Genomic DNA, 25,424 nt, shown 5'->3' with positions numbered 1-25,424 from the left:
CTGAGACACCCAGGCTCCCCCATGGGAAGGTCCTTAAGAATAATGAAGGTCCTTAAGAATAGTGACTCCCAATAATAATCATTCTCCCAAAGTACTGGGCATACTTCTGATAATCACTCACAAATATTTGGGAGTCTTCCTTTTCATTGACATATGAAACAACTGTGAGTGTGCCCACTCTCAAGAATATGGAAAGCACTAATTTATTGATTTCTGTAGAATTAACATTGGACCCTCAACTACCAGAACACTGATTTATAAGATTAAGGAGGGAGCTGATTCATTTCCCTTCATTTTCTAGTTTCCTGGGATTATAAAAGACAGGTCCCTAAATGAGGAATCATGTTTGTACTGCCTTTATCATTTACCATGATTTCAAAATAACCTTTCTACCAATCTCCTGTTTTGAGGCAGGGCCTCAGATTGCTCTGTCTTGTGTAAGTAAGCTGTTTAGTCCATTCCCTTGACACTAAGACTTTAAGGAACCTAGACTCAGCTGACTTGAGCAAGTCTTATTGCTACTATTGAGCAATCCTCAGCCGTTACTGCTGTGATCTTTCATTCTTAGTCCTAGCTAAGGAGACCTCAGTGTAGGGCCTTGCATACTCTCTTGTCCAAATTCTACTAACATCCTAAGTGCCTCTTATTAATCCCATCAGAAGAGACAAAGTTTTCAAATTGGAATACATTTGTACAAGAAGTCTGAAAGTCCACCTGGAAGCCAACTCCCAAGAAAATATCTATGTGTACTCCATATACATGCCAAAAAATGTTTAATATTTTCAAAAAATGTTTACTACTTCTATTACCTCTCAGTCTTACTATAATTAAGGCCTTCATGCCTGTTATTGAGTTACCGTCCTCAGTTTAAAACCAATCCTTGGAATTCTACAAACATTTTTGCCTCCTTGTTAGTCTCTGCCAAGAGAGGGACTAATGGGACATTGCACAGCTGAAGAAGGAAGAAGGGATTTGTTCTTTTTTCTTCTAATGGGTTTGTTGGTGCTGTTTTGCTTTAGCAACAGTTTTTCACTCTGGTAGTAGTAATTTCTTCTGTAGCAGCCACTGATTTCAAAATTTGGGGATTTCCCAACACTTGTAGAATTAATCTCCATGTGCCTTCTTGAGACACTATATCAAATCTGTGGGTGCCTACTCCTCAGATATCCCATTCTTAGGTTGATAGGGTCCCTCCTCTGAGTGTACAGACATCAGTACCAGGCAAGTAGTGATGGGTTTTTGAAAGCCTGAGTTTTAGCTCCACTGAGCCTTTCCCCAATCTTCTCAGTTTTAGTAATTCCACATCTTTTCTTTACTGCCCAGGCCTTTGGAGTGCTGGCTGTTGTTACCTCCATGGTTTTTAAATTTTAGCATGTTTGATAATCCCCTGGAGGGCTTGTGAAAGCACAGATTGTTGGGCCTATCACCAGGGGCCAGGGTTTGGAGTCTGAGAACCTGCATTTCTGACAAGTTTCCAGTTGATGCTTATGATGCTGATCTGTTGACCACCGTCAGAGAAAATCACCGCCTTACTGTTCTCTTTTGCCTTTTCTCTTCTTCAATGCCTGATTAACAATTATTTAAATTAAATTATCTTTGTTAAAATCACTGATATAATTTCTCCTCACTAGACCCTAATACAGTCACAAAAGAAAAACTATGTCATGTAGGAGATATAGGTGTCATCATAATTTATTGAATCTAGTTGCACTTAGGAGTCATGATTCAAATCAATAATTATTTACTGAATACCTACTAGCTCATAGCAGGTGCAAGATGGAGAATTATTTATATAACAAAAAGTCTTTAGGTATAGGGTTTGACACAATAAAAAGTAAATATTAAATACCATTAAGTATGCTGTCTATGCCAGAGGAAAGTAAACTTAAAAGACAAAAGTCATCTGCCAAACAAAGCCAGTGAATTTGAGTAAGTTTTGAGGCACTCTTCAAATATATGACTCAAACTTAGATTCCTTTAGTAGAAACCAAAGCTTGATCATTTCAGTCGTCAATATATAAATAAAAATATTTTTTCATTAAAAATGCCTTATTATCAAGTCTATATATACAATTTAAAGTATATACTTAAGGGAAACCTGGGTGGCTCAGTCAGTTGGGTGTCTGACTCTTGATTTTAGCTCAGGTCATGATCCCACGGTTGTGGGATTGAGCCTTATGTCATACTCCACATGGAGTGTGGAGCCTCCTGCTTGAGATTCTCTCTCTCTCTCTCTCTCTCTCTCTCTCTCTCTCTCTCTCGCCTGCACACTATCTCTAGAACATTAAATAAATAAATAAATAAATAAATAAATAAATAAATAAATATATATTTAAGGAGAGAGGGAGTGAAAAAAATCTAATTTTTATTTGCAATAGCAGATAAAATGATTCTTGATATGACTTTAAGTGATCTTTCCCTACATAACAGTAATTTATGTAGAACACAGAGTGTCCTTGATGAAGCAGTAGAAAAATGAGACTTATTGGGGCATCATTGTTAAGTCTATATTTTAATTTTAAGCCAGAGTTATTTTTAAATTATATTTATATGTAATTTAAAAATCAGCTTTTTAAAAAAATGTTTATGAGAGACAGCACGAGTGGGGGAGATGGGGAGAGAGAAGGAGAAAGAAGATCTTAAGCAGGCTTGGCACTGTCAGCTCAGAGCCCGACGGGAGGCTGGAACTCACAAACCGTGAGACCATGACCTGAGTTGAAATCAAGAGTTGGATGCTCAACCAACTGAGCCACCCAGGTTCCCCTAAAGTCAGTTTTGGACTTTCATTTCTATCAAAAAAAAGAGTGGGAAAAACAAAATACTGTGGAGACATCCAGGGAGTTCAAATCCAGGCTCCAACACTTAAACTGAATGACCTTGACCAAATCACTTTCAGGAGCTTTAGTTTTCTAATCCATACAATGGATAATCCCCTTTGTTACTGGTAATTTTCTCTTGAATTATAATTTATTTGTTAAACTTTCTTTATTCTTTGTGTTTGATTTCGAAATTAGTTTTTTCTTCACTGATGTGCTGTGACTAGGTGAATTTTATGTTTCTCAGCTTCTCATATTGTTTTGTGTTCCATAAATAATATACTATATTATAAAAGAAAAAAAAAGTCTCGCTCTTGCCTGAGATCAAGCCCTTCTTTTCTTTAGGACAGAACTTGAAGACTACTTGATTTAGTTTATAATTTTTCTGGTCCCCCACTTCTTTCTACTCCTCCAGTGTCTTGCATTGTTGATAGCATTTCTGGCCTCTTTTTCACTTTCTATTAAAGTTTTTTGTTTTCTTTTTTACTTTTTCCAATTTCTTTTAATCTGTGAACTCGTTGTACTTTGGGGTTTTCTGTGGTTACTGAAGATTTTTAAGACTTTTTTTTTTCAGTATTTTTGTGGTTGTAGTACAAAGAAATTACCCTAATCTGGTATGGTTCTTTCTGAAGATTTACTTTAAATTTTTCTACAGACTGCTTGTGGGTTTTTCAGGGAAGAAGTAGGTGTTGCAAGATTTAAATCAAAATAAGGAATTAGTTAACTCCTAGAGGCCAGATGGGGAGGCAGCAATGGATCACATCAGCTCAGATCCTGAGAATACCTGTTGGGATTGGGACAGGAAGTGAAAGATCCAGTAAGGACTGGGTTGGGTGAAATGTGGCTGCTGCAGCCTGCTTCTGATTTTAATATGAAAAACGTCAAGCACACACAAAATTAGAGAAAAATAGTACTCTGATCTCCTATACATCTAGAGCCAGATTCAATAATTACTAAAATTTTGCCACTTTACTGCAGCACTTCTTAATCTGGGCAATCTAAAGGAGAGAAAAAAATAAAAATTAGAAGAATGCTTAAAGTGGCATATCTTCACAAATGAAGTTCTGTGGAAACATCCAAGATATTCAGCAATGAATTAGATGGGTTTCAAACAATCCTAAAGGAAAAACATTTAAGAATGTGGAAAATAGGCAGCATATTTTATTTATTTGTTTTTTTGAGAGAGTACACATACAGTCTCACGGGAAAGACAGAAGGAGAGGGAGAGAGAGAATCTTAAGTGGGCCGACACCCAGTGGAGCCCGACCCAGGCCCGATCTTATGACCAACCGACCGACTGCAAGATCCTGAGCTGAAATCAAGAGTCAGAGGCTTAACTGACTTAGCCACCCAGACACCCAGCATTTTTATTTTTATTTTTTAAATGCTTATTTATTTATTTAAAAAATTTTTTTTAACGTTTATTTATTTTTGAGACAGAGAGAGACAGAGCATGAATGGGGGAGGGGCAGGGAGAGGGAGACACAGAATCTGAAACAGGCTCCAGGCTCTGAGCCATCAGCCCAGAGTCCGACGCGGGGCTCGAACTCACGGACCGCGAGATCGTGACCTGAGCTGAAGTCGGACGCTTAACCGACTGAGCCACCCAGGTGCCCCAATGCTTATTTATTTTTGAAAGAGAGAGAGACAGAGAGAGAGACAGAGACAGAATGTGAGTGGGTCAGGGGCAGAGAGAGAGGGAGACACAGAATCAGAAGCAGGTTCCAGGCTGAGCTGTCAGCACAGAGCCTGACGTGGGGCTTGAACTCACCAGCTGTGAGTTCAAATAGGCTATGCTTTTTTTTTTTTTTTAAACGTTTATTTATTTTTTGAGACAGAGAGTGTGAGCCGGGGAGGGGCAGAGAGAGAGGGAGACAAAGAATCTGAAGCAGGCTCCAGGCTCAATGACCTGAGCCAACGTCAGATGCTCAACCGACTAAGTCACCCAGGCGCCCCCCTCCTGCACCATTTTTAAATCAGTGAGATTATAGTCAATCTCATCACAGTATTTTCTATATCCAGAATACCCATCTCAAATACCACAATTCTAAGAGGTACAAACATTGGTGTGCTGGTAAATGTTTCATAAGGCCTTGTGGGGGGTGGGAGTTGGGGTAGGTGGATTTCTAATTTGAATTGTTTGCCAGTTGTGTAGTGTTTTCCAGTTTCTGTAGCTAGTGCTCCTGCTGCGCTCACTTTCAAGCTCCTTAACAGCTAGCTTACAACGTTCCTGAGAATTTAACAGTTGGTTCCTGAGGTCAAGTAGGAGTTGCCATCAGTACTCCACTGTAGATTCAGTAGTTGAGATAAAGACCTGCATGGTTATAATTGATTAGTTTGATCTCTCCCTTCTTTCCATCAATTAGCAGATTTAATGATTTTTTTTTTAAGCTTACAAAACTGGTAAGTTGGGTTAGTTACATAGAATTACTACGATACATTAAAATTAGGAAAATTGTATGAAGAAAGAAATATATTATGATTTGAGTAGTGGATATGGTAGATAAAATGAAATACATGTAAGGTTACAAAACCACCACAACAAGGAACAGAATTTTGCTTTTTCTGGTCTGTTTCATACAGATATCAAAAGTAAATTCAATTCAGTAATTTTTACAAATTCTTATTTACAATAGAACTTACACTGTCTGGATGATTTGTGAGAAACCTGAGCCATTCATGACTCCTCCCTCGTCCTCCCCCCTACAGCAAGCTCATCAACATATACCCTTTTTATTTTACCTTCTAAATACTTCCTTATTGTATATATTGCTATTCCATCTGCTGCTGTAATCCCAAAATAATCTACTAAAATCTCTTGCCTTGACTATTCCAAGTTTCCTAACTGCTCTTGCACATATTCTTTAGCTCCCCTATAAGCTATTTACCACACCACAGCCAAAGTGATCCTTTTAAATGGCAAATACAATCACCACCCCCCCCCCCCCACCCTCCCCGCTTTTAGGATAAAGACCAGACTTTTTAACATGATCTATGAGGCCCTGCTTAGTCTGGCTTCTCTCTGGGTCTCTGGCCTCGTCCTGTCATCAGCCTCCTTTTGTCTTTCTCTGTTTCAGCCACATGGGTCTTTAACTTCTTGAACAGGCTATGCTTTTTTTTTTTTTTTTTTTAATGTTTATTTTTTGAGAGAGAGATAGAGTGTGAGCAGGGGAGGGGCAGAGAGAGATGGAGACACAGAATCTGAAGCAGGCTCCAGGCTCTGAGCTGTCAGTACAGAGCCCGATGTGGGGCTTGAACCCATGAACTATGAGATCATGACCTGAGCCGAAGTCAGACGCTTCATCAACTGAGCTACCTAGGCGCCCCTAAACAGACTGTGCTTTTGCCTGCCACGTATTTGTACTTGCTGTTTTCTCTGCCTACCACACTCTTCCCTCCCTTCTTTGCTCAGTTAATGCCTGCTCTTCATTTAGTCTCAGCTTAAGCTTCAACTCAGTCTCATAGCACTATATAATGTTCCTTCAATGTATTCTGAATCAGTGTAAATGTGTGTGTGTGATTATTTGATGAATGTCTCTATCACTGTGCATGAAGATAGGGACAATATCTGTTTTTTGCTGGCCATTGATAGATATCCTCTAATATTAGTATACAGCAGGGGCTGTCTTGGGAATAGCAGCACATAGAAGGAGCTCAATACATATTTGTTGAATAAATGGAGAAAATTGATCATGTGTCTGGCAAGCATTAGAGCAATATCTTGATAGATTTTCTACCTTTCTCACTTCTTTTTAAAAAAATTTTTTTTAACGTTTTATTTATTTTTGAGACAGAGACAGAGCATGAACGGGGGAGGGGCAGAGAGAGAGGGAGACACAGAATCGGAAGCAGGCTCCAGGCTCTGAGCCGTCAGCCCAGAGCCCCACGCGGGGCTCGAACTCACGGACCACAAGATCGTGACCTGAGCTGAAGTCGGACGCTTAACCGACTGAGCCACCCAGGCGCCCCTACCTTTCTCACTTCTTGACAAATAAAAGATGATCTTTATTTTCCAAATTATTTTTATTATATTAATTTCAAAGCAATGTATAGATTTTAATGGGGTTAGTATTTCTGTTTTGAATATTATTAAGCATCCTCTTTCTTCTTTCTTCTTAGAACCTTATTCCAGCCCGTATTCCTCAGGTGAGGCATACCCCACCTACAGCTCCAGTGATAATAAGTCTAAGAGTAATAAACTTCCCTCTACCATAAGCTGGCTTTGGAAAGTGCATGTGATCCACTTTGGAACAATGACTTTTGTAGGTATTCTTGGAAATATCTCCTTAGCTCTTCTGACACAAATTTGGAAAATGATTCTATTTTCTATTTGTTCACATATAATCGTTAAATAAAGACAATTTATTGTGTTTGTATTAGTTTTCTATTGCTGCTATAAGAAATTACTGTAGGGGCACCTGGCTGGCTCAGTCGGCTAAGTGACAGCTCAGGTCATGATCTCATGGTTCGTGGATTCTAGCCCCACATCGGGCTCTGTGCTGAACACTTGCTTGGAGCTTGGAGCCTGCCCTGCTTCAGATTCTGTGCCTCCTTCTCTATCTGCCCCTCCCCTGCTTGTGCTCTGTCTCACAGAAAATAAATAAAAAATAAAAAAATAAAAAAATAAATATAAAAGAAATATATGTATGAAATAAATAAATAAATAATAAATAAGTATATATAAAGATATATATATATATATATATATATATATATATATATATATATCTCAGAAATTGCTATAAACTTAGTGGCTTAAAACAACAAAAACTTATCAACTTATAGTTCTGTAGTTTAATCTCAGCAGGACTGCATTTCTTTCTAGAGGTTCTAGGAGAGAATCTAGTTGCCTACCTTTACCAGCTCCTAAAGGCTATCCATATTCCTTGGCTTTGACCCCCTTCCTGCATCTTCAAAACTAGCAATGTTGCAGTTTTTCTGACCATTCTTCTGTAGTTAACTTTCCTCTCTGATCTCAGTAGGGAAAGGTTCTCTGCTTTTAAGGACCCATGTGATCAGGTCGAGCCCAATGGGACAATCCAGAATAATCTCCCCATCTCAAGGTCCTTAAATTTAATCACACCTGCAGAATCTCTTTTGCCATGTGAGTTATCATATTCACAAATTCTAAGGATTAAGATATGGACATCTTTGGGGAGGCATTATTCTGCCTACCACAATATTTTATTATAAAATTATTTCTTTGTATATCCATTTCCTGTCACTAGCTTTGATAGGAAGGGAAAGGCCATGTCTTATAAATTTTTACAATAGTATTTAGTATATTGTATTGTGACTGGCCTATTAATAATAAATATTTGTTGAATTAACCATAGAAATATTTTATAACAAAATATTAGGAAATACCCACACAAAATAAACAAAACTTACATGTAACATCAAATATTTTATTCCTCCATGAGTACAGTTGTGAATTTGTTCAAATATTTATAAATAAATTCTAGACTAGATTACAAGATATAGTAGCTGCTAGCCAAATCATTGTATTTTAATAGTAGAGAGTAATATAAACAGATGAGTTCTTGAGTCCTTGACTCCCTCTCACATGCTTATAATTTTCAGAGTAATAGTAGTAGTGGCAGTATTATTAATGGTATAGAAAAGCTCACACTAAGTGCCTACTGTGTGCCAGGCACTGTGCTTTACAAGCATTATCTTGTTTGATCTTTCTACAAACTGTGGAGGCGTTATTATTTTCCCTCATTTGCAGATAAGGAAACTCAATTTCACAGGTATTAAATGTCTGGTCATTGACTTATTCTTAGTGAATGAAGGAGCTGTGATATGAATCCAGACACTCTTACTCCATTAAGAGTAATTAATTATTAACTATACTATATTCCCTCACCATGAATCCCTATACTACACTCCTTCTAGTTATTATTATATTATTGATAGCTAGCATCTGTCTAATGCTGCTTATTTGGCAGAGAAATTTTACATATTTGAAGTCTGAAAAAAGAAAAACCATGTAACACGTTTTCATTTTTCACAGAATGAGTACATTTAACAAACCGAAAGGAACACCAGCATCTCTTTTTGCTTTACATCTTTTCTCAGTTTACAGTGAGTTTACCAAGCAAAAAAACTACTCAAATTTTTATTTTTATCTTACATAAAAATTTAAACAAGACAAAGCTATTTGCAACAGCTAAGTGGATTTTTCATGGCTTTTTCAGTATTGACTAGAATTCAGACTCAAATGTGGAAACAAATCTCTCGGCCTTAGCACGATCTTCTCGGAAACCTCCATGCTGTGAGAGCCAAGTGGAGGAAGAAGCGAATGCACAGGCTGAAGCGTAAAAGGAGAAAGATGAGGCAGAGGTCCAAGTAAACCACTATCCTGTGGTCCCACGGAGTCACAGGAGCAGAAATAAGGAAAGCTAGAGGCCAGAGACCTTGGAACCAATTGTTGGACTACATGCCTACTTTCTAGAGCTTGATTCAATGGATCTAGACCATGCATGCCCTTGATTGTAATGGCCACCTTAGAGAGACCTGCCTCGCTCATATCAAAACAGTCCGTTTTTGTTCTTTGCCCTGGACCTGTCTGTGACTTTCGGGACTAATTCTGTTTTCATTTGTGGCTGAATGTAACACATGTACAATAAATCATCTCTTCTGCTGTCTTGGCTAAAGAAAACAAGCAAAAAAACAAATGTGGAAAAAGAGTCCAAGCAAGAATGCAGAGATATACTTGGCAGAACTGCAATAAGGCAACAACAGCAACAACAAAACACAAAAATCAACCAAACAAAACACTCCATACATAAAATGGTACACCAGTGCAGAAATTCAGGCGGTGCTTTTCCCTCTCTTCTAACATTAGTCACTTTGTGTATTTGGCATATTTTTTCTTTGTATGTGAGGTCCTGATGAAAGATTTGGCAAAAGCGCAGTTTCCTTCATGATTGTACAATAGTACTATGATATGCATGCACACTGAAGTGTTTTTTTTTTTTTTACCAAAATAGTCATTATTTTTTATGATTTAAGATTTACATTAAAATAAAAAGGTTGGGGCGCCCCAGTGGCGTACCTGGTTAAGTGTCCAATTCTTGATCTTGGTTCAGGTCATGATCTCACGGTTCGTGGCTTTGAGCCCCACAACAGGCTCTGCGCTGACAGTGTGCAGCCTGCTTGGGATTCTGTCTCTCCTTCTCTCTATCCCTCCCCGCTTTTTTGAGTGCGCGCGTGCTCTCTCTCTCAAAAATAAATAAACTTAAAAAAAATAATGAGGTGATAAAATTGTTTCAAGACCTTCTTAAAAGATACACAAAATTAATGATGGGAAATTAAAGGTGAACCTTTACATAATCATAGGATATTTTTAAGTTAATTTATTTATTTTGAGAGGGAGAGAGGAAGCATGAGCTGGGGAGGGGCAGAGAGAGAGGGAGAAAGAATTCCAAGCAGGCCCTGCCCTGGCAGTGCAGAGCCCCACACAGGGCTCGAACCCACGAACTGTAAGTTCATGAGCTGAGCTGAAAGCAAGAGTCAGTCACTCAACCAATTGAGCCACCTAGGTGCCCCAAATCATGGGAGTTTTAAGAGGTAAGTATCCTTAAAGATAAATAAATCGAAATCCCCTACTTTAGAAAGAAAGAATATGAGGTTAAGTCATCAGGCTACTAACAATAATACAGGCTTTGGAAGCAAATAGAACAGACTCATATGTTGCTTTGCACACATTCAAGGCAAATTATTTAATCACTGACCCTCAGTTTCCCCATGTATAAAAGGAACATAATACTTATAGAATCGGTAATAAAATGAAGAAATGGATAAAAAGCTTTTAGAATACACACACTAATCATTCAATATGCATTAATTATTATTATTATTATTATTATTATTATTATATTTTTGGTAGATTTATATTTTGTGATGTTTACTTCTCTTTCTATTGTACCATGTTGCTGGAGATAATTAACAGCTTAGTGATCATCTTTCTCATGATAATTAAATTCAGTTGTATTTTTCTTCAAATGTTTTGACAACTTAATTATATAGAAGTTGAGGTGGGATGTTTTCTATGGACATCCTTACCTATGGAACAATCTGTGCATATTAGTATGGCAGGACCTCGGTTTATTCACTTTAAGAAGCACACAGGCTACATTCTATAAACAGGCTTTTGCTGAGTGGGTGACAATTTAAAATTCACTTTCAACTCTTTTCCTGTTTGAAGTATTACATTTGTATTACTGCACGGGATTACATGTGCAGGATTGGAAATCTGCTATTTTGCCTGTTTGGTATTTATTACATCTTTTTTTCTGGTAGCAGTACCTTGACTTAACTATGGAAAAACCATCCCCAATCCACTCTTAGTCCCTGTGTTTGGTTGAAGATGTCCCCATTCCCCAGGTCTAGGCAGACCAATCAGAATATTCCATTTCCTTGGACATATGATTAGTTAAGGGATAAACATGTAATCAATGATAGGCCAATGGAACAACTCTAAGACTTTTGCTGCAACTATTTTTTTAATGTTTATTTATTTTTGACCCACACACAGAGAGCGCATGAGCAGAGGAGGGGAGAGAGAGAGAGAGCGGGAGACACAGAATCCGAAGCAGGCTCCAGGCTCTGAGCTGTCAGCACAGAGCCTGACGTGGGGCTCGAACTCACGAGCTGTGAGATCATGACCTGAGCTGAAGCAGGATAACCAACCAACTGAGCCACCCAGGCACCCCATTGCTGCAACTATTAAAAAAGAGACACTTTTTCTTTCACCGCTATTGGTTAGCTGATAAGATATAGGGCATCTTATTCTCATGAGGGGAAAACTTTCTATAAATGAAGCCAATATAAAGTAAAGCCAGGAAATGATATTGTCAATATAGTTTCAATACTTGAATACAGCTAGTGCATCTACCTTTGGTCTTTTTAATTACATGAGCCAATAAATTCCTATTTTGCAAAATCCAGTAGAAGTTGAAATTTTTGCACTTGGAATCAAGAATTTTGAACATAGATGATGATGATAATGATGATGACCATGATAAAAATAATAGACACTATTAATTAATGTGTACTATATGCTAAATATTGTGTTAAGCACTTTACATTCATTATGGCATTTAATATCCATTTTTTTTACAGTAAGTATTGATAGTTACTTCTAAAGCTTGTATTCTTTTTTATAGTACTCAGGCATTTCCTCATTAAACTTGGATTTACTGTTACTAGCAATAACTAACATGACAAATGTATTAATAATGTTAAAAACAGCAATTAATGGTGGTTATCCAAGTAGAAATTTTTAGATATAATTTTCCAAGTGTTGTTTTTAAAAACTGCCATAAGAACAAGTGGATAAATGGTTATTTACTGCATTCAGAGAACATAGTATAAAAACTAAAATGCTGATTTCTCCTTGCTACTTTTGGTTGGCCTTCCCTAGCTGTCAAGAAGGATCAGTCTCAATAATGTAAACCCAAGGAAATCATACCTAGGCAGGTAAATTTACACATCTCAAGAGGCATACCAAGCAAGAGGAAAATAATTTTTAGATAGCACATACTGTTATGTGAATTGAGGCTTATTGAACGGATGAAAGAACTAGTGAATGAATGAATACAACTCCTAAATCTTCTTGCCGCAACTTCTTCCCCTTTCAACTTGTTTATTCAACTACTCCCAGTGACTCTTTCCAACTACACTGGGCTTGTAGTCCACTGATGTACAAATTCTCTCAATCCACTAGCTAAGCCTGTTCCTTTCTTCTCTATCCTCATTCAGCTTGAGTGCTATGGCCCAGAATTTCAATAACATTTTAAACTTCATTGTCTCATTGGGCAAAATCTTAATTTTAGAGGAGCTTAACAATTTTCTCTGCCTGTACCTGAGGATGCTAGAGAAAGTCATACTATTGGGTATACTGGTACCACTAGTTTATGACCATTAGCCCTTAATAAGATCTTAAAATACCCTGAACTCCTACTTCATTTCTCTGCTCAGCTCATTTTTTTCTGCTCTCCCCATAGAATATTTCAAACCTCCTCTTTCTTTCAAATCTCCTGCTCCTCTCTTTTTCTATTCCCCTCCTCTAGCATTTTATCTGACTACCTACTTCTCAGGGAAAAGAGAAGTAGTCAGAAAAGAGCTTCCTTAACTTTGTGATACTAAATGTAACAGTCACTTCAGTTTATGTCCCTCTTTCTCCATTCTCTTTTGTTACTCATAAAGAAATGAGGAAGTGTTCCTTTTTCTATGTCTAATTCCTCTTACCTATGTGTAGGATCTTTTCCTAGCCTAGATTATCCCTCTTCCATTATCCTTTGTCTCATATATATTCAATCTCTCCCTTTCAAGGGCTCCTCATTACTATTTGTATATGCTTAGATCTTAACCCCTTAATAAAAGACTCCCTCCATGCCACACCCCCTATTAGTTCTGCCTTGTCTCTTTCATAGCCCAACTATTTGAAACAATTCACTTGGCTTATTCCCATTTTTTCATGGTTGTCAAGAACTATAAGAGACTGACATTTTATCCTGCCTACAGGTTAACACATTAGCCTATCACAGTTTCATGGATGCTGGTAGAAGACATAAGACTCTTAGGTTAGAGACAAGGACTTTATTTTTCAGGCCACAGGAAGCAGCATGAGTTTCATGTTGATGCTGGTTCCCCTTTCCTCCTAAGTCCCATAGGGTGATACAGAGGGGCACAGGTAGATGCTGCAGGCAATGGGTTTGTATCACAGCTGAGGAACTCTGAACTTTGAGAATTCTCATCTTTTATTTTGGGCTATAGGCAAACCTGTCTAACCTTTGTCCCAGAGGGAGATATTATCTTTATTATACTGGACAGTAAACAAATTTGCTTTCTGTTCCAGAAGGAGACAGTATCCCTATCTTCCAAGTCTATTTACTTAACAACAACTATCCTTGAAAAAACAATCCTAAACAAAAGCTCTTAGTACAAGAGATCCCTGGAGAATTACTCCATCCATTCACATCTCAACCTATTCCAATCTGGCTTCTGTCCCCATTACACCACCAAAACAGCTCTTGAAAAGGTTGCCAATAAACTCTTACCAATAAATTAGACATTTTTCAGCTCTCATTTATTCCACTCCTAAGTAGACTTCACAATGACCTTTTTTTCTCTTCTTTTCCATTTTAGGACATCACATTCTCCTGGTTCTACTTTAATCTCTCTGGCTATACCTTCTCAGTCTCCTTTGTAAGTTCACCATCCTCAACCCAGCTATTGGTCCTCAACCTCTGGTCCTAAGCCCTCATCTTTCTTCATTGCACATTTTATTTCCTAAATAAGCTCACCCAAATCTTACAGTTACATTTACTACCAATAAGTCAATTATTTAGCACATTACAGCCATATATTCAACTACCTTCTTGACATTTACACTTGAATACCTTGAATATATTTCAACACTCAACACATACAAGGCCAAACCCATGATTTTCCTCCTCAAAAGTGGTCTTCATTCATTGAACAGATAGACTGTCAGGAATGATATCCATCCTTAATTTCTACAAGCCAGAAACCTAGGAATGATCTGCAAAAATTCTTTCCTCATTTCCTACATCCAATTCATCAGTATGTCCTGTTGATTTTTATGTCTAAATCCTAAATATCTCCTTAATCTACCTAATTCTTCCTACATGATTCTACTAGCTTTTCTCACTTAGCCTCATCTTATACTTTGTTCCCTCTTTCACTTTCTTTACTTTCCTTTCCCTGTCCTAATTTGAGTCTCTCATACTCCCTTGCTTTTCTTGACTGAAAGCTTTTAAAAGTTATTTCCTCTGCCCAGTATGTTCTATCTTCTTCTTTTCGTCTATTAATTCCTATTTTATTCTTCAGCTCTCAAGAAAGTCTGTTTGGGCCTCTCTGCTAGAAAAATCTCCTTATTAAATGTTCTTATCATACCACATAGCTATCCTTACATCAGATGAATTTTGTGTTTTGTTTGTGTGATAATCTAATTCATGTTTATCTTCCTCAATGGTGTGTAAGTAGCAGAACAGCAAAAATCATGTTTTCCCCTCTTAACTTTTATATTTTCAGTGCCTGCCATATTTTAGGCACTTCCACCTAGATTACAAGATTTTACGAGGTATAATATGTAACCACTGTACTAATTCATCCTACTTTCTAACTGTCCTCTAAAATAAATTCTATTGTGGTCACAAACCTCTGTTCTCTGCATCCTCCCCACTCACATTTAAGCCTTAAGGTAATAAACATTGTATTAAACATCTGCTATGCTTGTTTCCTATGTATTTCCATTTAAAATGAAAAACAACCCTATGAAGTAGGTGTATTATGATGTGTTTGAGACCACTCACTCAACTAGAGATACATAATACATAGATAATATATGGAAAAACCAAGATTAAATTTTGGACTGATTCCAGAACTATGGCACCATACCAGTTAGGTAACACTATCCCCATTTTAAAACTCAGTATGTAAAAGATTTTCTATAGCTTAGCCATAAGGTATGAGTTGAGATTTATAAAGCCAAAACCCAAATTTTTTTAATAAGACAGAAAATTTGGGGACTAGAACAAAGATAGCATCTTAAATGGAGGAGACTTCCTCTCCATGAGCATTGATGTATGAATATTGAAAGTAGGGAAGATGTAACCAAACAAATAATAGTAAATATCCCAATTACGGCATGCCAGGGAAATCAATATGCAAGGAACACTAATAAATAGTACCTTATTAATTAATTAAAACATTAAATCCCAGAATAATGTTTTCCTTATTGCATTAACCATAGCACCTGGCAAGATTATGTACTGTAATGGTTCAAGAGGCTTATTTTAGCTTGTATGCTCCCTCCCTACAACACACACACACACACACACACACACACACACGAACATGCCTTAACTTTTATTATAAATCTTGCCCTTTGTCTTTGTAAGTGAACTTTTGTAAGCATGGAAAAGGGACCAGTTGCTAGTCATAAGCAATTGTGAGGACATGTCTAAAAAGAAGATAAAAGAACAAACATTTATATTTTTTCTAATATCTCTTGTTCTTTGGCTGGTATATAATCTGTCTTCTCAACCTCTTTCCCTTCTGGTTCTCTTCATTTCTTCCTGTGGATTTGAATTCCTATTTAGTGTCATTTCCTCACTCCAATACAAGACCTCACAACAATACAACTGCCTCTCGCACTGATATTGTCAAGTGTACTACATTTCAGTATGTTTTAGGCTCAACAATACAATTATGTACATAGTGTTCTTTGCAATTCTTTTTAAATCAGTTGAGAAGATATATGCAATTATACTATCTTTTGGGATTATCTACATAATTACCTTTACGAGTGCTCTTTGTTTTTATGTGTGTGTGGATTCATAGTATTCTCTGGTTTACATGCTTTCATCCTCATAACTTCCTCTGATAGTTCTTTTAAGACAGATCTTCTGGCAAAAAATTCTCAGTTTTTGTTTATTTGGGAATGTATTTCACCTTCATTTCTGAAAGATAGTTTTGCTGGATATAAGATTGTTCATTGACAGGTTTTTACTTTCTGCACTTTGTGTTGCCCTATTGCCTTCTGTTCTCCAATATTTCTGATGAGAAGTCAACTATTAATCTTACTGGGGTTCCATTGTGATGAGTTATTTTCCCTTATTTCTTTCAAGATCTTCTTTTTCTTTTTGTCTTTCAACATTTCGATCATGATATGTCTGGATGTGGGCTGCTTTGTGTTTATTCTACTTGGACTTTATTGAATTTCTTGGATGTGTAGCTTAATGTTTTTCATTAATTTGAGAAATTTGTGGCTATTGTATCTTAGAATATTTTTGCTATCTCTTTTGCTCTCCTCTCCTTGTTATTCCCATTACCTATATTATCTGGTGTGCTTAATCATGTCCTCCAATTCTCTTAAGCTGTGCTCATTTTTTTAATTGCTTTTTCTTTCTGTTCTTCAGCTTGTATAATATCTATTGATCTATCTTCAAATTCACTGATTTTTATCTTCTTCCAGTTCAAATAATTTTCATTTGGTTTATTATACTTTTCAACTCCAGAATTTCCATTTAATTAAAAAAATTCTCTTAATATTCTCTATATGATGAGACACTGTCATTATACTTTCATTCTTTAGGCATGGTTTCCTTTGGTTCTTTGAATGTATTTATAATATTGCTTTGGAGTCTTTGTCTGCTAAATACATCATCTGGGACCCATAAAAGGCATTTTCTATTTCCTATTTTTCCCCTGTTTATGGGTCATACTTTTCTATTTATTTCCATGTCTCAACTACAACTATTTGTTGTAGCATCAGTATCACTATCAGTATCACTGCTGTTGTTTGCTTGATTGTTTATTTGCTTAGTGACTTGGCTGAACTAATTTTGCAACGTCTTTTCCCCTGCAATGTGCAGCCTCTGATTTTCCTACTTATATTTTCCCACCATATTTTCTCACTCATTATTTAGGGGTTGCTCTTGGGTTAGCATAAGCGAATTATTGGTTAAAGTTGCACTTAAGCCTCCTTTGCCAGTTGATTTTTACTCTCTACTACTGGCTGTATCTGTAGCTTGGACATTGCTATTCTAGTTCAGGGATTTTACTTGTTTGCCCCACATTCAGGCAGGGCTAGTAGTTTGGAAGTTCCCACTCTGCTCCTAAGATGACCCAGCCTTGGGCATCTGCACAGTTCTCCAGACTGCCAGGAATATCTGCGATATCATAGGAGGCTTGCTTCCTAGGAGTTACCCCTGAGTCAGAGAAACTTATTATTGTTCAATAAGTGTTTGATCACAGGTTGTGTTGAAGCCCCTTGTTCTTCTGAGGCTTTTGCCCTGTGTTGATGGGTCTGTGTGCAACTTGGGGAATGCTTTCAAGTCTGCCCCACATCCTGCTCTGATTGCTCCTAAGTGGGTGTAGCCTTGCACATGCACACTACGTTCCTGATCACACAGTTGATTATGATGCCAGGAGGGCTCTTCTTGGCTGACTCTTTCACTGGTTCTTTCTTTAAAACTTTTGGTTGCTCTGTTGTTTTGATGCATTATGGGGTTACCAGCCTCCTCTTAATTTCTCTTCATCAAGATCTGTATTGTACACCATCATGCATGAATTCTACACTTCTTCTTACAAAGAGTCCTCTTACTCAGATCTATGGAGCTCTTTACTCTTATGATCTGCCTTTACCCCCGGGTAGAACACCTGCACCAATGCACTAGAACTGAGGACACAGACCCTCTTTTCCCAATTACAACCCTGCTCTATAAGTTGGCATGGAAGTGGGGAGCAGCTCTGGTCTTGGCTTGCCCTACTTTGTGTGGAACCTCTACCCCATGGTGAGTTAGGGCAGGGCAATTGGGCTGCAGTATTCTCAGCTTGCTCTGCTAGAGTAGGGGCTGGTTGGGGAAAAGGGGAGTGGTCTTCTCAGCCATGCCCATGTGGAACAGAATTCCTAAAACATGGAGGTGGTGGGGGTGGGTGGATGGGGATGAGAAACACCAGAGGCCTACTCCTTCATGATCAAACTGCAGCTCTAGGCTAGGAGTTAGGGAGAGAGGAAACTTCATCTTCTTGTTGGCTTTTTGGCTACACATGCTTGGGTTGTAGCTTCTATAACACAACACTGTGAGGGGGAGGCAACGAGAGAGAGGTAATGGATTGGGTTGTGGCTCAAATGCCACAAAAACTCACTGTTCTGATATTTAGTAGATTTTCCCTAATGAATGTTTCTTGGTTTGCTGTATACACTTAGAATAACTCCCAAAGACTGAATGATTGCAGTTTTTAAGTAATTTTCATCAGTTAAATTGTTGTTTTGCTGGTAGAAAAGCCTCCTGAGTTCCTTACTTCATTGTTTTGGAAGTTCTGCCTTGGTTGTTTCTGGACATTAATTATTTTTGATGATGAAATGAGGTACAATTCCTGTAACAGTGAATTGGATGATCCTGAATGGTGGATAGCTATTTTTTTTGAATCAGTCCTGGGACCTTAAGCCTTTGAAGAGTGTTTATTATTTTTCATATGTCCTGTCATGTCAAATTCTGAGTATAGAAGCTCAACTTTTGAGGATCTATTTCATCAAATAGTTCTTCTACTAACACTAAGAAAAGTTTTTTTTTAGTTATATTTAAAGTTTAAATAAAAAAAACAATGAGTTTCTTTTTCCCCCCTTTCTCAGTTCCTTTCACACCCAACATTAAAGAGGCAACTTTCATTTCTTTTTTTTTTTTTTTTTTTTTGTTGTTCAGGAGAGTCTAGCAAGTACTTTAGTTGACTTAACTCATTTTTTAAATTAAACCTTAGGAAAATTAACCAGATTTTCAAATCTCAGAATAGTTCTGTTTTTCCCTTAGTTGTTATCAATATATTAAATGTCATACCCAAATCTGTTTTTAAAAGTAATTTTAGCATAATTAAAATACTTTTTTTATTAGTATTTATAAGCTCCTGGAAAAGTTTGTAAAAGATGTAGAAATGTGAAAAGTAAATCAAGAATACTCTGAGCATTAAGATAATCACCTTCTTCCTACTCCCCATATTAAATTCCTGGCAGCCCAGAAAGAAAATCATAAGCAAAGAAGAAAACATACCAAATACATATAAGAGTAAAACTTAAGTTATCATATATATTCAATATAACATTTATAATTATTTTTTTTGTAAAAACACTTTTATTTATGGAACCAATCCAATTCAACAAACATGTTTCTGATGCCTGTAATGTATTAGATAAATAAGACTATATCTTTAAGAAGCTAAAAGTTTAGTAAGGAGGTAGACATTTATATAAAAACAAGTATATTTAAGGCAAAATATGATATGTTTAAGAGTGGCAAAATGTTGAAATTGAAGAAGACACACACAAAAAAAGGAAAAATATTCCATGCTCCTGAGTAGGAAGAACAAAGATTGTCAAAATGTCAGTACTACCCGAAGCAATCTACATATTCAATGCAATCCCTATCAAAATAACAACAGCGTTCTTCACAGAGCTAGAACAAACAATCCTAAAATTTGTATGGAACCAGAAAAGACCCCAAATAGCCAAAGCTATCTTGAAAATGAAAACCAAAGCAGGAGGCATCACAATCACGGACTTCAAGCTGTACAATAAAGCTGTGATCATCAATACAGTATGGTACTGGCACAAAAACAGACTCTCAGATCAGTGGAACAGAATAGAGAACCCACAAATGGCCCACAAACATATGGCCAACTAATCTTTGACAAAGCAGGAAAGAATATCCAATGGAATAAAGACAGTCTCTTCAGCAAGTGGTGCTGGGAAAACTGGACAGCAACATGCAGAAAAATGAACCTGGACCACTTTGTTACACCAGACACAAAAATAAAGTCAAAATGGATGAAAGACCTCAATGTAAGACAGGAAGCCTTCAAAATCCTTGAGGAGAAAGCAGGCAAAAACCTCTTTGATCTTGCCCACAGCAACTTCTTATTCAACATGTCTCCAGAGGCAAGGGAAACATCAAAATAAAAAAGCTTCTTTCTGCACAGTGAAGGAAACATTCAGCAAAACTAAAAGGCAACTGATGGAATGGGAGAAGATATTTGCAAAGGACAGATCAGAAAAAGGGTTAGTATCCAAACTCTATAAAGGACTTATCAAACTCGACACCCAAAACCACAAATAATCCAGTGAAGAAATGGGCAAAAGACATGAATAGACACTTCTCCAAAGAAGACATCCAGATGGCCAACCAACACATGAAAAAATGCTCAACATCACTCATCAGGGAAATACAAATCAAAACCACAATGAGATACCACCTCACACCTGTCAGAACGGCTAACATTAACAACTCAGGCAACAACAGATGTTGGCGAGGATGCAGAGAAAGAGGATCTTTTTTGCACTACTGGTGGGAATGCAAGCTGGTGCAGCCACTCTGGAAGACAGTGTGGAGGTTCCTCAAAAAATTAAAAATAGAACTACCCTATGACCTAGTAATTGCACTACTAGGTATTTATCCAAGGGATACAGGTATGCTGTTTTGAAGGGGCAAATGCACCCTAATGTTTATAGCAGCACTATCAACAATAGCCAAAGTATGGAAAGAGCCCAAATGTCCATCGATGGATGAATGGATAAAGAAGATGTGGTATATATGTATACAATGGAGTATTGCTTGGCAATCAAAAAGAATGAAATCTTGCCATTTGCAACTACATGGGTGGAACTGGAGGGTATTATGCTAAGCCAAATTAGTCAGAGAAAGACAAATATCATATGGCTTCACTCATATGAGGACTTTAAGACACAGAACAGAGGAACATAAGGGAAGGGAAGCAAAAATAATATAAAAATGGGGTGGGGGAAACAAAACATAAGAGACTCTTAAATATGGAGAACAAACAGAGGGTTGCTGGAGGGATTGTGGAAGGGGGGATGATCTAAATGGGTAAGGGGCATTAAGAAATCTACTCCTGAAGTCATTGTTGCACTATATACTAAATAACGTGGATGTAAATTAAAAAAAAAAAAAGAGTGGCAAAATGTTTGGCATTTAGTTCAAAAAAGGTTAATTTGGTAAAAAAAAAATTTAAATCAGAGTTGGCATAAAACCAAAACCAACAACAAAAACAATTATAAAGACACTGCTTTCAAATATAGTTTGAAAAAAAAATGACATGGTGTGTTTAATTGCTTTTGTCTTGTTATATAATACAATAGTTGTGTATAGCACTGACGTGGTATAAACTGATTCTGTGGTTATGAAAAACATCTTTACTTCAGCATTTAATCACCTGCAATGACTCATTGTTGCTTTTTATTCCTCTTCATCTCAAAGGGTGGCCCTATGTAGGGATGCCTTATGTAGACAAATAAAAGACCTATAAACAACAACTGAATAATGTTCAAGTGAAGTTTTTAATGAATTTTACAACATACTTATTAATTTAAAAAATCTTAACATTTACCGAATATTATGTGCTGTGCAGTATTTTAAAGTACTTTGATCTTCAAAACAGAGGAAACTGAGGAAGAAAGATTATGTGATTTCATCAATATTACCTAGTAACTGGTGGAGTGAAGACATACATTTGCGCATTCTGCTCTGAAGCCCGTGTTCTAAAGCTCTGCACTATATGCTTTTTTTAATAAATACAAAACCCATCTTGTAATTATTCGCAATCTATTTGTCTTAATATACCAATTTTTAACAGCGATTCAAACAGTTACACTTGTCTGGATTCATTTACATTCAGCAAAAATGTTAAATTATTTAAAAATGGTTTTGTGATGTTTACCTTTGGCTCACTCTACAGTATAACACCTGGTTTCAAGTGTGATACTTACTATTTGACCAGGATTTAAAATTTGTGTTTTTTTAAAAAAAATAAATGCCAAACCAATCTCTAATTCTTAATTCCATCAGTGCCCCTACCCTATATAAAAGAAAAGCAGCATAAACTGGCATAAAGACTAAACACATAGAATACTTTAGAGGAAGATTTTTTGGGTTTCATTTTTCTAACTATACTCAGTTTGGGACAGAAAATAACCACGTTTTATTCCCCCCTGCAATCATCTTATCTTAGTAGAATGAACAACGAACTTCTAACGTAGTAGAATGTACTCTAATTATCACTTATAAATAACATAATTTTTGCATGAATATAATTATGAAGAGACAAAAATGAAGGAAGAACAATGACAGAAATAAGGTGGGAGTCAGTTTCAGAGGGATTTGAGACTGAAAAGCCTCCCTTTACCTCAAAATGCTGGAATTCTGTTTCACTCAATCCACTCTACTATCCCACTCAGCCTCTCAGAAGAAAGACTTTTTTTTTTTTTTTAAAGATGTTGCTACTTTCTTTTAAGGGCAGGAGTCTCACAGTTGCAAAACACCAACAACGGTATCATACGGTGATAAACAAATACGTGAAAACAAATATTAAGAAAGAAGCAATTATAAATTGTAAAAGCCTCTGGGTTACAGATTTAGTCCTTTTGGATTTTATTTTCTCCTTGCAGTTTAGAACCCACAGCCTACCATTTCAACTATGAATTCATAATCCCATGTTCTCTTCCACTGCCTGACTTTCAGTAACCTCCAATTTCCCTGTTCCTTCTTGGCTAAGTGTTATGGTAAAAATTGTGGTATGCCTTGTTATAAAACCACATCGTTTCAGTGTTCCCCCAGTGCTCCTTCCATACTCTCAAATACTTTCAGCCTCCTCTTGCTGTTAATCTAATTCTTCATATTTATTGTTCCAGATCTTTCCCACTCATCTAACTTCTCCTTCCTTAGAGGTTAGAAGTATTGCTATTTCTTTTTAAGGTTAACCTGTTTTCATAATTCCAAATGCTCTCACCCATACATCTAAGTACAAAAGTGGGTTTATACTATAATACACCTTTTTATTCATAAAACAAAAGAAATAAAATAGAGATCCTGATTGGAATTGTAACCCTTATGTATTAAGCAAGTCACACTTTCTTTAAAAACAAAACCAAGAAAGGCAAAGATGTTACAAAATTAGAGGCACTAGTCGGAATCTAAAGCACCAAGTAGATGAAGACAGATTGTTAAAAGGACGAGTTCTATCACTGAAGGCTGATGTTCTGGTTGCTTGAAAGCAATCATCAATTCTTAAAAGAATCATCAATATTTATGACTTCATGAATACCTCTTTTACATCAGATTTTAAAAGAATAAAATCTTGCCATTTGCAATGACATGGGTGGAATTAGAGTGTATTATGCTAAGTGAAATAAGTCAGAGAAGGACAAATACCATACGATTTCACTTATATGTGGAATTTAAGAAACAGCAGATGAACATAGGGGAAAGAAAAAAAAAGAGAGGGAGGCAAACCATAAGAGACTTTAACTAGAGAGAAAAAACTGAGTGTTGATGGAGGGGTGGTGGGTGGGGAGATGGGCTAAATGGGTGATGGGCATTAAGGAGGGCACTTGTTGGGATGAGCACTGGGTGTCATATGTAAGTGATAAATCACTAAATTCTACTCCTGAAACTAATATTACACTATATGTTAACTAACGAGTATTGAACATTAGAAGAACAAACAAATCAGATTTAGGATAGAAGTTTTAAGTTTGTACCTAGGCTATAAAAGTATAACTTTATGAAAATTTGGAAATTCTACTTTCTTATGCTGTTATATTTCTTTTCCGTATTAAATTTGAAGAGATAAACATGGCAGTTATGTCTAATAGAACTATGCAAATATAAAAACCATCCTTGTTAGAATTAATTTGCCTTTAAAGTTAACTCTTTATGGGGCGCTTGGGTGGCTCAGTCGGTTGAGCGTCCAACTTCAGCTCAGGTCATGATCTCACAGCTTGTGAGTTCAAGCGCTGCGTTGGGCTCTATGCTGACAGCTCAGAGCTTGGAGCCTGTTTCAGATTCCGTGTCTCCCTCTCTCTCTGCCCCAACCCACTTGCATTCTGTCTCTGTCTCTCTCAAAAAAAAAATAGTCTATGGCCATACCACCCTGAACACTCTCGATCTTGTCTCTCAAAAAAAAATAAATAAATATTAAAAAAATAAAAAAAAATAAAGTTAACTCTTTATCATTAATTTCTTACTAAGGTCTATAATGAGATTTTGTCTCACAGCAAAGTTAACAGTATTTATGAATATTACAATTTTTAAAAAAGCTATGAAAATGCCACTCATATAACAATGCTTAGGAGTTGTTTATTGTTTTGTACAATAATAGCTTCTTGTTTTATACACTGTGCTTTTTGTCAAATCAGTGACTTGGATGATATTTCTCTTTGCAGTTCTGATTTAACCACTGTGGTGCAATTCTTTTGAAATGAAATGCCCATTAAGTTATCAATCAACCATTTAGATGAAGTGGAGGAAAAAGACTGCTCTTCATTATTTATGGCACTAAAGAATCTGTAGGAATCTGGTTTTGTAAATAAGGTCAAGTATGTGGGCTTATTACACTTCTCATGGAAGAAATACTTTGAAAAACAGTATATCTACATAAAGCCACCTTATTTTATAATGAAGTATAATAGTTGTTTTAATTTTAGTTGAATGGTGATATAGTGAAAATGACTACAAGTTTTCTGCCCACTGACGTGAAGTCCATAGTTATGTTGTAAAGTTATGATCCTCTCCTCTCAGCACGTTTTGCACCTGCATTTTATGCAAGATGTGCTGTGCCCTACTTGTGGCAAACCTGCACAGACTTGACTGATTTGCCAGACTGACAGCTGCTTACTTTCAGGAAACCACACTCTGGTTCTTGGTGTGTGTCACATCCTCCCTGAGTACCACTAATCTTTGATTACTTAACTCCAACTCCAATAATTCACAATCCTTGACTCACACAGAACAGTCTGCTTTATAAAATAATCCCTTAAGTCAATTTAGTTTAATTCAATAAATAAGAATTGAATGCATACCATGAGCAAAGTAAGTACTGTGGGGTACACAAAATAAATCATCTGTACTCCCTGCCATTAAGCTATTTAATATTTAAGGAAGGATATGTACTCAAATCATATTAAAAAACTGCTGCCCTTTCCCTTACTAATTAAAATGACTTGCAATTTTATAACAGATTCATAGTTTCTTTTTGTTTTTCTGAGCACTACTTCTCAGCTCA

The 25,424-nt window shown here is 36.7% G+C and overlaps 1 protein-coding gene and 1 long non-coding RNA gene across 2 annotated transcripts in view; both read right to left on the bottom strand.

The window, feature by feature from the left end:
* Positions 1-25,424, bottom strand: part of FAM241A (family with sequence similarity 241 member A) — a 46,539-nt gene that overhangs the window by 5,597 nt on the left and 15,518 nt on the right. The window lies entirely within an intron of this gene.
* On the bottom strand, positions 5,929-7,429 carry LOC132692191 (uncharacterized). Its single transcript, XR_009616225.3, has 2 exons — positions 6,789-7,429; positions 5,929-6,553 (listed from the first exon to the last, which is right to left on the bottom strand). It is a non-coding gene; the product is annotated as an uncharacterized LOC132692191 (long non-coding RNA).

This window comes from Panthera onca, chromosome B1 (assembly GCF_046562875.1).
Source record: "Panthera onca isolate mPanOnc1 chromosome B1, mPanOnc1 haplotype 2, whole genome shotgun sequence".
Lineage (NCBI taxonomy): Eukaryota > Metazoa > Chordata > Mammalia > Carnivora > Felidae > Panthera > Panthera onca.
Note: the sequence above shows the minus strand (reverse complement) of the source record. Positions and strands in the feature narration are given on the sequence as shown.